Raw genomic sequence first — 14,103 nt, 5'->3', positions numbered from 1 at the left:
TCCAGCAAAAAAAGCTTACCGCTGCAGCCGGCCGTCGTCATTGTAGCAAAATTGTTATGTAGCTTCTGTGGTTGCCGATTGCAGCAAAAAAATGACGTGGTTGTAGCAAACACAAAAGAACGAAAAAAGTTTCCATCGTTTTCAGAAAAGCTTCCACTGTGGTTTGGAAAAGCTTCAATCTTGTATAAAAAAGCTTCATCCGTTAAGAAAAAAAAGCTTCAACCAGACCTGCGACCAGAGAAAAAGTTGCAAACATTGACAAAAAAGCTTCAACCGTATATAGAAAAAGCTTCAACCGGCTACCGGCGGTGGAAAAGCCGTGGTTGCAGCCCGCGATCACCTCGGTCATCGCCGTCACACACCCCGGCCTCCCGCGGGGGTTGCATCAGCGTCGCCGTGGTAGCACCTCGTCGTCCCGGTTGCAGCATCTCCCGTGGTCACCCCCTCGGTCGCCGGCGAGATGGCATGGTCGCCACGTAGAGCCATGGCGAGCTTCGAGCGGGGAGGGGGGGCGTGGTGCTGCGACCGGGGGGCGGGGGCGGGGGGGGGAGATGGGGAGGGGATGGGGAGGAGGAGCCACAAGAAGAGGGCAGCGCGCCCCCGACGAGCTGCGCGAGATGCGATGGAGCTGCGTGAGATGTGCGGGAGATGCGAGGAGACGCGAGGAAGAGGGAGCGACCGGCCCAATGTTCCGCAGGTGCGCCGGCTCTAAACATTTCGCTATAAACATCTATGCTTAAAGAAACTACTCCAACACTGCCAACGTGCAAAGCTGCGATGACGCAGAATGAACTTGTCCGTATGCGCAAGTTGACAACTCACACGCCATCGGCCCATTCTTTACTCTCTCCCTCTCTCTGATGCACCAGCAGGTCACTCACACCATATCGCCACTGCCCACTGTTGGGTAAGCCCTCCTCTAATCTCCTCATCGGATCAGAAGAATCCCAGCGAATCCAGGGAAAGAAGACTCCCTCCGAGTCCCGTCCGAGACGCAGAGTGTCAGCTCCGACCCCGAGCGGATGGCGTCGCCGCCGGAGGGGGTGGAGCCGGCGGTGATCCACGCGTGGTCGGCGCCGCGCTCCCTCAGCACCAGCCTCATGTACTCCTTCTCCGAGGTGAGAGAGCCTCGCCTCCGCCCCAATCCTCCTCCGCACGCGCGAATCGACCTCTCGCCACTTCCTTATTGGCTCCGCGTGCGAATTCCGAGGGAGAACACGTACAGGGGAGGAGATTAGGGGCGTCCGAACCCAATGCTCGTGTGTTTATTAATGCAACCCGTTTCGCCCTGAATAGAACTGCAACTTGTAGCTTATTAATGCAACAAGTAGATTAAGCTGCTTACAGCTAAAAATCGTCATGCCCGCTCTCCCTGTTGGTACACGACATTTCGAATTTTTTTTTAACTCTCTATCTTTCCTTTTGCCTTGCTACAGAGGGATGACATGGATGTGCTTGACGAGCCTCTCTACGCTAATTTCCTGCGTGTCACCGGCGTTGACAGGCCCTACCGCCAGGAGCTTCTCTCTAAAATGGTAAGACTCCATGCTTGAGTTGTCTGCAACTTGAGGGGATTGGTTGCATAGCCATAAATGATTTGCTGCTGTTATTCACCCAATGCCACAGTGATCTCATGATTTATGTGAGCATACAAATAAGGTCGATTGATCCGGAACCAGGGTTTGATTTGAGCCGATGAGCTGGTTGAGAAATGGGAAACTGGTTTTTGGTTATTACTACTTTATATAGACTGCACTATCTTTATATGGATTTCCATCCTTCTTTTTCCCTGAAAGACGGCAGGAGCTCTTTATGTAGATGCTAATTGAACATATATTAATTTGGTGTCGAGTTATTGTCTGGCTTTAGGACCATTTAAGAGGAAAATTCTCATTATCTTATTAATCAATTTCCATTTAATGTGGAAAATGCTATGGTGCACCATGATCCTGTTTACCTCTTCTGCATACCGTCAATTCTGATTATACTCTGTGAATGCTGCCTTGTGTATAGTTCAGACATTTGAGCATTTCCAGTGCAGGATCCAGATGGCAACAAAGTTGTCAAAGAAGTGATTTTTGGACCAGGAGAGAAAGCATATCGTTACTGCAAGGTGCAACTTCAATTCTTAAAGTGTCAGCGCATACCTCTATAGATTAATTATTATGCCATTATTCATTGCTCTCTTGATTATTTTTCATGTGTAGCACATTGCGAAGCAGCGCCTCCCTAATCTCACAGGTGACCTGATGAAGAAGGGAAAACATTTCATATTAATACGTAATCCTATGAATATCCTGGTATGTGCCCCCCATTTCTCCGTGTAACACTCATGCATGTTCCTAGTTTCTTGCTAATTCAGAACGAGCTACTCTTTTCCTTATGCTTTGCATATTCGAAACATATAACCTCCTGATAATAGCATTCCATATACCTCAGCCATCATTTGATAAAGTTGTTCCACCATCCTTCCTGGAGCTCGGTGTAGCAGAACTTGTTGCAATATACAGTGAGTTGTGTGAGCTTGGGAGCCCTCCACCTGTGATAGATGCAGATGATCTCCGAAGAGATCCTGAGGTAAATCTGTTATTGGTTGTCTGAATGGTTTTATCTTTGTGGTGATTATCCATCGCACCAAATAATAATATAAATGTATGCATATGATCTGCGGTTACTGTTTGGTAGGTTGCTTGGAAGAATCTGGCATTAGAATCCTCAAACTATTAGGATATTTACCAAATGGAAATTTTTGAGTTTGTTCATACATCATCTATTATTATCGTGTAGCAGTGCCTTGAAGGGCCTGATAGTGCAGCTTCAAACTATTAGGATTACTAAACACCGAATTGGTAAATTTGAGTTCACTTCAGTTTTTATGGTTTGCAATCATGATGTCTGCAGTAGTTTCCATGTTTATTACATTTAAACATTTTAATGCATGAAGGCACTTTAATGGTAATAACATTGCTTCACTGTATAATAACTACATTTGCAAAATGCAATCCAATTCAATGCAGTTTGTTTACCCTTCCAATGCAGGCCGTCTTGAGTGGACTCTGTGAGGACCTGGGTATTCCTTTCCAGCCACAAATGCTCAAGTATGCGGGTTGTGCATAAGAATTAAATAGGTTTCATTGTCCTAGTTTTTCGCTTAGAGCACACATAGTAAGAAGGTGGTGTGCTTTCTTAAACCATTTGGATTGTTTCTAACTTGTAGATGGAAAGCTGGCCCAAGGGAACTTTGATGGTATTTGGGCCCCCTGGTGGTATGAAAGTGTACATACATCTACAGGCTTCTCGAAATCCCGTCGTTACCCTATGGTAAGCATGCATCAAACGTCTCTCTCTTGATTTCCAGTAATTTATTAGTACTTCTATGCTAGCTAACTTTGCATATTTAGTCAGTCATACTTGTATCAGAAAGGACATACTAAAAAACATGGACACAAAGGCTGCGTTTGACATTGCAATGGATTCTCATAATCACGTTTATCCCACCCACTTTTCCTATTTGAGAGTTTGTTTGACCTGCTTTCGCCTATTTCCATGTCAAGTTTTCCACAGCAGATTATAAATAAGCACAACACAGAACAGTTCAGCAACCAAAAACTAAGCTTAATAATTATTACCTCTGGTCATAAAGCCTTATTGTAGTTCCTTCTGGTGTACAGAGTAGCCGGTGTATTTATTAGAAGGTTAGGTATTGCATTTAACCCTTTTAATGAATCCCATTCCTTCTAAAAGAAGTTGTCTCTAAGAGCAAGTCCGACAGTCCCCCTATCACGTCTCCTAGACCCAACGAAGGGAAGAAGGTGAGAAAAACGGTGCTTCAGCAGTTCCCCTATCACCTTCCTCATTTCAGGAGCGCCCCTATATCTTGCTCAGGATCGCGTTTGCTGGCTTTCTCGGTGTCCCCTATATCTTTATCTTTATGATAGATGGGACCAACATATATAATGCTCCCTCCATTCCATATTATTTGACGTCCTGGCCTCAAACTCTTTTTTTTAATTAATTGACGTCCTAGCGCACTACACTTAGCATTTTCTGCAAGTTTCCAAATTTGCCCCTCACTCTCTCAGGTCACCCCCACTTCTCACACATTTTCCCTCCTCTGTTTCCAATTTTGGGGTTGGATTCGTTTTTAGGATTAGTAAGTGGCAGCAAAGGGATTTTACCACTTTCGTAAATCTGTTGGATGTTTTCCAAAACGTCAATTAATACGGAACGGAGGACGTATATTTATCTAATTTGAGAGTAACATAGGGGATGATATTAGTTGGTTCTCCTGAAACTTGGGCAAAATTTACTGGAGGAATCTTTTTAGAGGAGTGCCTATATGGAGATATAGGGGTGTATTTTAGAAGAGCTGTTGGACTTGCTTTAGTTATCAAGATACAATTGACTTCATCTTGCTTCGATGTGTTTGGCAATTAAAACATGTCTTATTGTTAACATTGACCTTATTTGATTGCAGACTTTTCCATTTGCATTTTATGACCTACTTGAGCAAAGCTTGCCCTTCTACAATATGCTGAAGCGCCAGGTACGGAGAACAACAGGATCCCTGCTGCCACCACCACCTGATCCTCCTCTTCCTGTACCAGAAAATAAAAAAATTCTTGTTTGGGTTGGAGATGAACTTTTGCCACGTGATAGTGCAAGGGTATGCACTCGTAACCTTTGCTATTTAATCAGCATTGCAACATTAAACTGGTCACACTTGATCAGTTCTCCCAATTCTTTTTTCTAATCATCTGCGATGTAAAGGTTTCAGTGTTCGATTCAGTTGTACAAGGAGGGGATGCTGTGTGGGAAGGATTGCGTATATATGATGGGAAAGTATTCAAACTTGAAGAACACTTGGATAGGTATAGTACTTCTATATTTTATTTGGCTTGCCATATCTTTTCTGCTTATGATCTACTATGCAGTAACCCTCTTTATTATTCTCTTCTAGATTGTTTGATTCTACAAAAGCTATGGCCTTCAGCAATGTGCCCAGTCGTGATTGGGTAACTACTTCTACTCACATGCTTCTCACTTGTTATTTATAGTATTGCAAGAAAGAACCATATAGCTGCTTGTTTGGTAGGCATCTTTTTGTTTAGGATTAAAATACTAATGTGTTTCCCAATTTTCATTTAAGAGGATTGCTGAAGGCTCACTTTGAAGTTTGAACTACTGAACTGAGTGTTTGGTATGCACGTGTTTTAATGCAGATTAAGGATGCAATATTTAAGACTCTTAACGCAAATGGGATGTTCAATAATGCACATATAAGGCTCACTCTCACCCGTGGGAAGAAGGTATTACTATAGATATAGATTCATTACTCATCAGTATTGTCACTTCCACTGTTCTACAGTGTGTGTTTGCAATCTTCTTCCCATGACCTACTTACCCATTTTGTGCACTGCCTGCCTTAACTGTAGGTGACATCTGGAATGAGTCCAGCTTTCAATCTATATGGGTGTGTCTTGATTGGTATTCACATTTTGATCCCACTTTTTTTCACTTGATTGTGTTTTTTGTGCTTAAATCTGTACATCATGTTTGTTATTTTCTGTTTTCTGACTAAATTATACTCCCTCCGTTCGTGAATATAAACCTTTTTAGAGATTCCAGTATGGACTACATTCGTAGCAAAATGAGTGAATCCACATTCTAAAATATGTCTATATACATCCGCACGTAGTCTGCATTAGAATCTCTAAAAGGTCTTATATTTAGAAGCGGATGGAGTATTATCCTATTCTGTAATCATCTCTTGTGACTAGCAATCAGTGTTGGCGTGTAAGACCATACGAGTCGATTCACTGAGCTTCATCCAAAATATAATGACTCGTAAATGGTGACTGCCTGGTTGTGGTTTACTGTCGGCATGTTTGCTGTACTTTATTGTTTGAAATGATGTGGGCCGTTATGACTCTATTTGGTCCAGTCAATTGTCATTGGAAGACTAGGTTGGCTTAATAATGGTAAGACCTTATATTTGGTCTTTTTCAGTACTTGCAGAGTGGAAACCACCAGTTTATGATAACTCACATGGGATAAAGTTGGTAACTGCCACCACGCGTCGTAATTCTCCAAATGTAAGACCCATTTACCTACTAATTTACAATTTGGCTTTTGGTTTCTCATCTGTTCTATTTTTGTATGAAGCTTCTTTTATTATCTCTTTATTGAACAAATGTTGACCTTGGTTGTTTCCATGACTTGTTTCAGAGCGTAGATTCGAAGATACATCACAACAATCTTATTAACAACATTCTGGCAAAGGTCATTTATCTTAAGATTTGAAGCTCTAATCTAGCAAGCTCCTTGAATCTTATCTAAAATGAAGGCATTGGAAATTGCAATGGGCCTCAAACACTATTGCTTCTATGCAGATAGAAGGTAATCTTGCACAGGCTGAGGATGCTATCATGCTAGATCAAGATGGTTTTGTATCAGAAACAAATGCAACAAACATAGTACGTGCAATTAGGATCAGTTCAAATAGCTCAATATTCGTCATTAGGTTTTTCTTAAAGTGCTTGTGCATTAACTGCAGTTTATGGTTAAGAAGGGCATTGTATTGACACCTCATGCGGACTACTGCCTTCCAGGAATTACCCGTGCAACTGTAAGCCTATTCATCTTCCACTTGGAAATAATTGGAGCCAATCTACAGAAGTGGTTCCCACCAATTTGAAATGGCATGTTTTGTTCTGTGCCAATACTTCTGTCAAGGCCCAATACTGTTTAGCAGTACCCAACTCATATCATGAACCAGTACTTCATACAACTAGATATTCACTGGAAGATTCACATACAAGCAACAAATACATAGTTCGATCCTTTTGATTCTTATCGGTCTAGTAAATGGCGTTCTGGTGCAATGTGTCGAATTACTATATAAAGAAAACATTTAAGCAAAAGCAAATCTTGAATTCTTGATTAAAAATACCTATATTTACCCAGCCCAGTGGATACGATCTGCTCATGGTAAGACAACATATGGGTTTGATATACTCTTATGAATTATGGCAATCAGATAAACAGTCTTTTCTCACTTTGATAAACAGAACCCAGTACAATTTGGAGAGGGACCAGTTTCCTCTTTATGGAGACAATGAGATTCTTGAATTATGGACATGCTCTAAACTATCTTTGAAACAAAATGTAAAATATTCGAAATGCTGAAGCGGAAAGTCATCACAATTTTTGTAGCCTTAGCATCTTCCTCTATATGTTCTGCAGCTTCTGCCCAGTTGCCTTATTTGATAGTGGTTTCTGTTCCTTTTTTTTCCGTTTGACATGAATATGCATAAATATTCTTTGCTTGTCTATCGCTAGAAGATGGTTGTCTATTGCTATATTTTGTAGAAGATATGATGAATATGCTTTGCTAAATCATGACATGTATAAAATATGATAAGTTTGCCTACATGCATGGAAGAGGAAATTTATTAGTCGATAGTGCCCATTGCTAGGGTGAACAACTGAACTTACATGGTTCCACAGAAAACTCAATCTTCCTGTTTATTGAAGTTACTAATTAATATTTTGCATATTGAATGAAAATATCAGGTCATGGATCTTGTTGTGAAAGAAAACCTGGTATTACATGAACGGCGAATTAGTCTATCTGAATTTCATGCTGCAGATGAGGTTAGATATTTTATGTCATGGACATTTGTTCATCTTGTCCTTCCACTGAGGTTTTTTGCTTCGCAACTGTATAATATCCTTTATACTGAAATGTGCACTTATCTACTAAACTAAACAAGATAAAATAGCAGAAGTATGTTTTAAACTACTAAGCATTTTTCTTTTGAGAAAACGCAAAGGCTTGCGTCTCTATGCATTGATAGAAAAAGAATGTTAGGGCATCTCCAACGCGGACAGCGGGTGGGGTGGAGGCCATCCAAGAGGAGTCACCTAATATAAAGCGGATACAGATTTTTCATTGATTTCAGGGTTACACTTTACATAGCAAAAAATCCCTAGAACAACTAAAAAAACAACTATTCTAATCTAATCTACCCCCTGTCAGAGGTGAGGTTGAGGAACCCTGTGCCGGATGGTCTGGTCTCGTCGTCGTTGGCGGCCAGCGCGAACGAGGCGGAGCTGACGACGATGTCAAAGAGGCCATCCAAATTTGTGTAGCCTTGTTGACGACGATGCCAAAGAGGCGGAGCACGGACAGCGGGCAGGGCGGAGGCCATCTATGGAGGCATCGTCATCATGCTGCTCCGGCGTGAACGAGGCAGGCATCGTCGTCGTCTTGTTCTGGCGCGTTCTTGTCCTCCGTCTCCAGCTCCTCGAAGAGGCAGTCGCGCTCCGCCTTGTTGACGCGAAAAGAATTTAGCGAAGGCCGCCATGAAGTCAGCCTTCACCGTCCCCCAACATGATTGGAGGGACTCCGCTGTGAAACCATTGGGCCCTGGTGCCTTCTCCCAAGAGAGCCGTGCACAACCTCCCAAGTCTCTTCCTCGGTAAGTGGCGCCTCAAGGTCAGCAAAGTCCTCCACCCGAGAACCAAAGAAATCAAGATCCCGGGACAACTCACGCTCCTCTGAGGAACCCAGAGGGAGAGGAAGCGATCAAACGCAGCTTGAGCCATGGCTGCATGGTCAAAAACCACCGCACCATCAACCTGTAGATTGTGGATCACGTTCTTCCACTTCCGGTATGAGGCATGCAGGTGGAAGAACACCATGTTGGCGTCACCCTCCCTAACCCAGGCGATCTTGGCCCACTTGCAAGCCATGGTGTGCTCAAGGGAAGCCAAGCCCAAGTAGGCATGCTTGAGGCAGGCTTGAAGCTGGCACTCCGTAGCGGAGAGAAACGGGACTCTGTCGCCACATCAAACCGAAAAATGAGCTCGCAAGCCATCATGAGCTGCACCCGGACGCAGCCCACCTTCTTAGGCTGGTCATAGTGGGAGTAACTTAGCTAGTAACATAACGTACCTCAAGGCAAAATGAGTCTACATCTAAATAAATGAAGGCCTGCATGATAAGTGATACCACATATATGTTAGTACCCACTATGAAGGTAGTAACACAGACTAGTAACATATTACTAGTCTAAGTTACTTCCCACTATGACCAGCCTTATCGCTCCAACTCATCAGCTGGCGAGCCGTGGATTTGAGTCTAGCCGTAATGCGATGATAGGGGTCCGGCTCCCCGAGAGCCACAGTCCAGGCTGTGGCTACCATCTCCCCAAATCCATCCATCTTAGTCCAGAACTGCTTGAACTGGAATCGGCGGTGGCCCACAGGCGGTGCCGAAAAGTCGAGGAGTAAAGGACAGTGGTCGGATATCACAGTGGGGAGACACTACAACCAGCAGTTTGGGAGGAGGTCCTCCCAATCTATTGTGTAGAACACCTTGTCGAGCTTCACCAAGGTGGGGGCACCACACTCATTCAACCAAGTGTAGCTCCTTGAGCTTGCAGTATTTAGGAAGCGTCTAAACCTTCCCATCATGTGACTGTGCAGGTAGTTATTGCTCTTGTCTTCGTCATGGTAAATCATGTTGAAATCACCGCAAACAACCTAGGGACCTGGCCGGGTAAATCACCCATCTCGTAGCTCGGCAAGGAAAACAATCCTCTCTGCGTCCTCCTGTGGTCCGTAGACACAAGTCAACCACCAAGAACCTCCCCTCGGAGGGGGAGACCAAAACCGAGACGCTGTGGTCACCCAGGTGGACATTGCACAGCTTAACTGTGCGACCTATCCACGCAACTATAATAATCCCCCATGAGTGTCAGTAGCCAGCAAGCATAATAATCATCAAAATCCGCGCCAAAGTCTTCCATAACTATAGTAGGGGTTACAACTGCCAACTTAGTCTCCTGCAAACAGACAATGGAAGTGCCTGTTGAACTGACGAGGCTCCGAACTGTTGAACTGACGAGGCTCCGAACACCCATACGCCGAGCTCGATTATTGAGCCCGCGCACATTCCACACTAACATCTTAGGTTCGTATAACATTAGGACGATGTGGACACACGAGAGATGAGGTCAGTATGGTCAGACCTCAATGACAACGAGGCTACCGCCCATCAGCTAAACATGTCGAACGAGAACTTTGAGGCGGCAGACATTTGTTATCAAGTTTTGAAGTTCAACCACTTCTAAGTTAGCAATTACTAAGCATTTTAAGATTTTGAAATTACTTCTTTTCCTTTTTGTGCAGGCTTTTACTTTCCTCTTTAATGTTAATAAGCCTAAAATGATGCTATAGCTATAGTTATAGTTATAAGTTTCAGTTACATGACATATGCATGTGTAGAATAAATCGTGCAAATTTGGCTGTTTCTTTTAGAAGAACTTCAAAATTAACACCTCTCCTTGTTTATGAACTACCATAACAAGGCAGGCTGCATACTTTCAACTACTACAGTAAGTTAAAATACACTATTTATTCCCTGGTAATGTGTTTTTTCACATGCAGGTGTGGACAACCGGAACAATGGGTGAAATTACACCGGTGAGCTGACTTTTTTGCACTATATGGTCATGTTTTTCTATCCATTTCTGTACTGCCACCATGTTGGAGTTAATATTGTTATGGCTTGGACAAGAAGATGCAAGACATCTCTAGTATGGCAGTGAGCGTAGTCAAAAGGAAAATTGACTGCTAGTCCCTCCGTTCCTAAATATTTGTCTTTTTAGAGATTTCAAATGGACTACCACATACGGATGTATATAGACATATTTTAGAGTGTAGATTCACTCATTTTGCTCCGTATGTAGTCACTTGTTGAAATCTCTAGAAAGACAAATATTTAGGAACGGAGGGAGTAATTGTTTAGTGAGTAAGAAAGAGCTGCAGCAAGTAGTAGTAAAAGCAAAGTTTAATACGCAAGGAAGCTACTCCATCTGTCTCGGTGCATAGGGCATGCGCGTAGTTCTAGGTCGTCAATTTGACTAACTAATAATGTGCTATATGTCATCAAAAGCATATCACTGGATACATATGCGAATGTAGTTTCTAAATATATTTTTTGTTACATATAATACAAATATAGCTAGTTAAATTGATGATACATGCCCTATGCACAGGGAGTAGCTAGGCATGAGTAGTGTCCAGTTCGATACTGTAGCATGGTGGTGTCTGAACAACGCTGTATAAACCTCTATATAAGGAGGGGCACCCCATATGGAGAGAATCTAAGTAGCAAGCCAAGATAGAGTGCAGCGTTTTATAGGACGGGCTCCAGGGAGCTCTCTTTTTTTGACAAAATGTATTTATAAGTTTCAGAAAAAAACATTTTTTTCTACAAATGCGTATACATGTTCTCTAAGTATATGTATATTTTCATAAAATAATATGATAACTTGCAAGTTACGCAAGACACAAAAATCTGGCCCAAATACAACAAAGCAAAAGCCCATTTCAATCTATGTATTCGTCTTTTTTGTGTACATCACATATGAACATATATGTTCATGAAAATTTTGTATGTATACACTACACATATATGTTTGTGTATAATTTTTTTTTCAGATTTCCTTGAGGTGTAGAAAATGTTTTTAAGCTGAAAAAAAGGGACTCCCTAAACCCCGGCCACCAAATGCACTTTCCGGCCAATATGTAGTAGCAAGCCTTTGTGTCAGGATGTAGCACATATGTACGTGTCATGCATGTGTGTATAAGAGGAGTGCGTGTAAGGATGTAGCCTCACAGCATGTGTTGCTGATGAGCATCATGTGAGACAATGCATTTGTTGCTTGTAAGGCGATAATTGATGTGCTTGTAAGAGAGATGTAGCATTTGTTGGTAAGCACTAAATACGGCAGTTGTTGCTCAGGCAGCTCTCTTCCCTGCCTTCCCATCTGTTCTACCTGGTCATGTGGGTGTGTGGGTGTGTCCACCAACAATGAGCTGAGAGATTGAGAGAGGGCTGCGCCCAACATTTGGTATAGGTTGTGGCCAATACCCCAGTGGTTTGTTTAATTTTGAAATGAGTACAGTACAGATTGGGCAACATTTCAATGCGACTTCTATGAACAGATCATATGAACCCATTTTGGTTGCTAAAAATGTCAACGGTTGATAGATGTAGGCTTGTTAGCTTATCTGCATAAAAAGGGCAACCTGGTGCATGTAGCTCCCGCTTGCGCAGGGTCCAGGGAAGGGTCCGACCACTTTGGGTCTATAGTACGCAGCCTTTCCCTACATTTCTGTAAAAAGGGCAGCCCGGTGCATGTAGCTCCCGCTTGCGCAGGGTCCGGGGAAGGGGCATGTGCAAAAATATTATTCTGTACAAATGCACATATGAAATATGATCATGTGTTTGACCAAATTTTTGCATGTGTTATGTTCTACATTTATGGTTTTCTTGTGAAGCAAAAAACATCGGTTTGTATGAACCTGTGTTCAGATCAAATGATCAAAATTTTCCCGTGATGTGTCATGCAGCTCATGGTTTGAGCATGCTAGTTTGTTTTACAGGCACTGTCCTGTTCAAGGAAAGGTATTTTGTGATTCTAATTAGATGGTCACTATTCTGATTTGCAACAGGTCGTGATGATTGACGGCCGTGAAATTGGTGATGGGAAAATCGGTCCGGTCACAAGACAAATCCAGAGCGCATACAAAGTCCTGACAGCAGGGTTAGGAGTACCAATTCCCAGGAATGCGGAGGCATAATCATTTGTGCAGACATTCTTCTTTTCCTTTTGAAAAGGAGAAGGCACCTGTTATCTATGGACAAACTTTCAGGGTTCAGTTTCGAGTAATGATAATAAATACTCCCTCCGTCCCGAATTACTTGTCGTAGAAATGGGTAAAAATTGATGTATCTAGAACTAAAATACGTCTAGATACATCTATTTCTCCGACAGGTATTTCCGGATGGAGGGAGTAGTAGCTAGCGTTCAAAGAAGCACCCAGTGAAAGTGGCACATCGGACAGAAAACTGAGTATTCGAAAATACTGGTTGGGTCTGTGAATTCATGATTTAGTGTGTGCCTGTGTGCGCCGAAACCTGTTCCATGTCATTTGGAAGCTGTGGCTGGTCCTGGACATAGAACAGAAAATGGAATGTTATATGCGGTTTTATTTTCTGCTTGATTTTCTTCGATCCGTCGATCAATTTACTGGAACTATGATGATGTTGTGAAGTCCGTGCACATCCATGGTACCAACATATACCAACTATCACATGCTTCTCCCTGTCTCCCAGCTTTCAGTAATGCTGGGAAATGGCAAAAGGGAAAACACAAGGAGGTGTTTGGATTAGACGGGGGTAACGCAAACGGTAAGGGAATTAGATCACGCTGGAAACAGGGAGGCAATGGACAAATATCTGTTTTGTTTCGTTCGAGGGAATGGAGTTACGGTGAGGAAAGAGAGCACACAAGGGACGGGAAATTTCTCACCTTTTCTCCCATCTCGTTTTTCCAGCTGATGGTTGGATCTCGTTTCCAGCTGATGGTTGGATCTTGCGGATGCATGAGTACGCATGAGCTCAGAGCTGGGAGGCACCTTTGGCCGCTCCACCATTGCAGACCACATCGCTGGCTGCTTCACCGGCCTCCCTGCCAGCCACGACACACTCCTCTCCGGCCTCCGCACGCCTCATCTCCAATGCCTCCACTCATTTGATTGTGCCTGTGACGGGAGAGAATCTAGGCCACGGACGCCAGCGGAATACGCAACGAGGGAATCAAAGCCGCAGCCTCGGCCGCCGACGTCAGGAATGTTTAGCTGTCGCTCACATTCAGTTAAGACAGACTGAGGATCAGTTAACGGACAGACCAGATCAAGTGCAGCTATGAAGATCCAACGGCTGGCATTCGCTCCCTAGTTACTGTAACGTTTCAGCGTCACTTCCTACTGTTCATCTTCTACCATTGTCACGCTGCTTTGGGGCATGACAGCATACGGAGAAGACCGAGGTCGTCGCTGGTCCGGTAACGTGGCTTGTTTACGGCGATGATGGGTAATACTCCCTCCGTCCGGAAATAGTCGTCGGAGAATGGATGTATCTACATGTATTTTAGTTCTAGATACATCCATTTTTATCAATTTCTCCGACAAGTATTTTCGGACGGCGGGAGTATTTGCTTGAACCAAACACGTCGTCAAGAGATC

The 14,103-nt window shown here is 43.3% G+C and overlaps 1 pseudogene across 1 annotated transcript; it reads left to right on the top strand.

Moving 5' to 3' along the window:
- The first annotated feature begins 816 nt into the window (after nt 1–816).
- On the top strand, nt 817–13,077 carry LOC123136810 (branched-chain-amino-acid aminotransferase-like protein 1; annotated as a pseudogene). The gene is made up of 19 exons (XR_006467290.1): nt 817–1,118; nt 1,437–1,535; nt 2,042–2,113; nt 2,208–2,300; nt 2,440–2,577; nt 3,040–3,098; nt 3,218–3,321; nt 4,478–4,666; nt 4,771–4,871; nt 4,961–5,015; nt 5,223–5,309; nt 5,436–5,487; nt 6,010–6,095; nt 6,229–6,282; nt 6,393–6,476; nt 6,557–6,628; nt 7,576–7,656; nt 10,456–10,491; nt 12,529–13,077. The product of XR_006467290.1 is annotated as a branched-chain-amino-acid aminotransferase-like protein 1 (transcript).
- The last annotated feature ends 1,026 nt before the right edge of the window (nt 13,078–14,103 follow it).

This window comes from Triticum aestivum, chromosome 6B (genome assembly GCF_018294505.1).
Source record: "Triticum aestivum cultivar Chinese Spring chromosome 6B, IWGSC CS RefSeq v2.1, whole genome shotgun sequence".
Taxonomy (NCBI): Eukaryota; Viridiplantae; Streptophyta; class Magnoliopsida; order Poales; family Poaceae; genus Triticum; species Triticum aestivum.
Note: the sequence above shows the minus strand (reverse complement) of the source record. Positions and strands in the feature narration are given on the sequence as shown.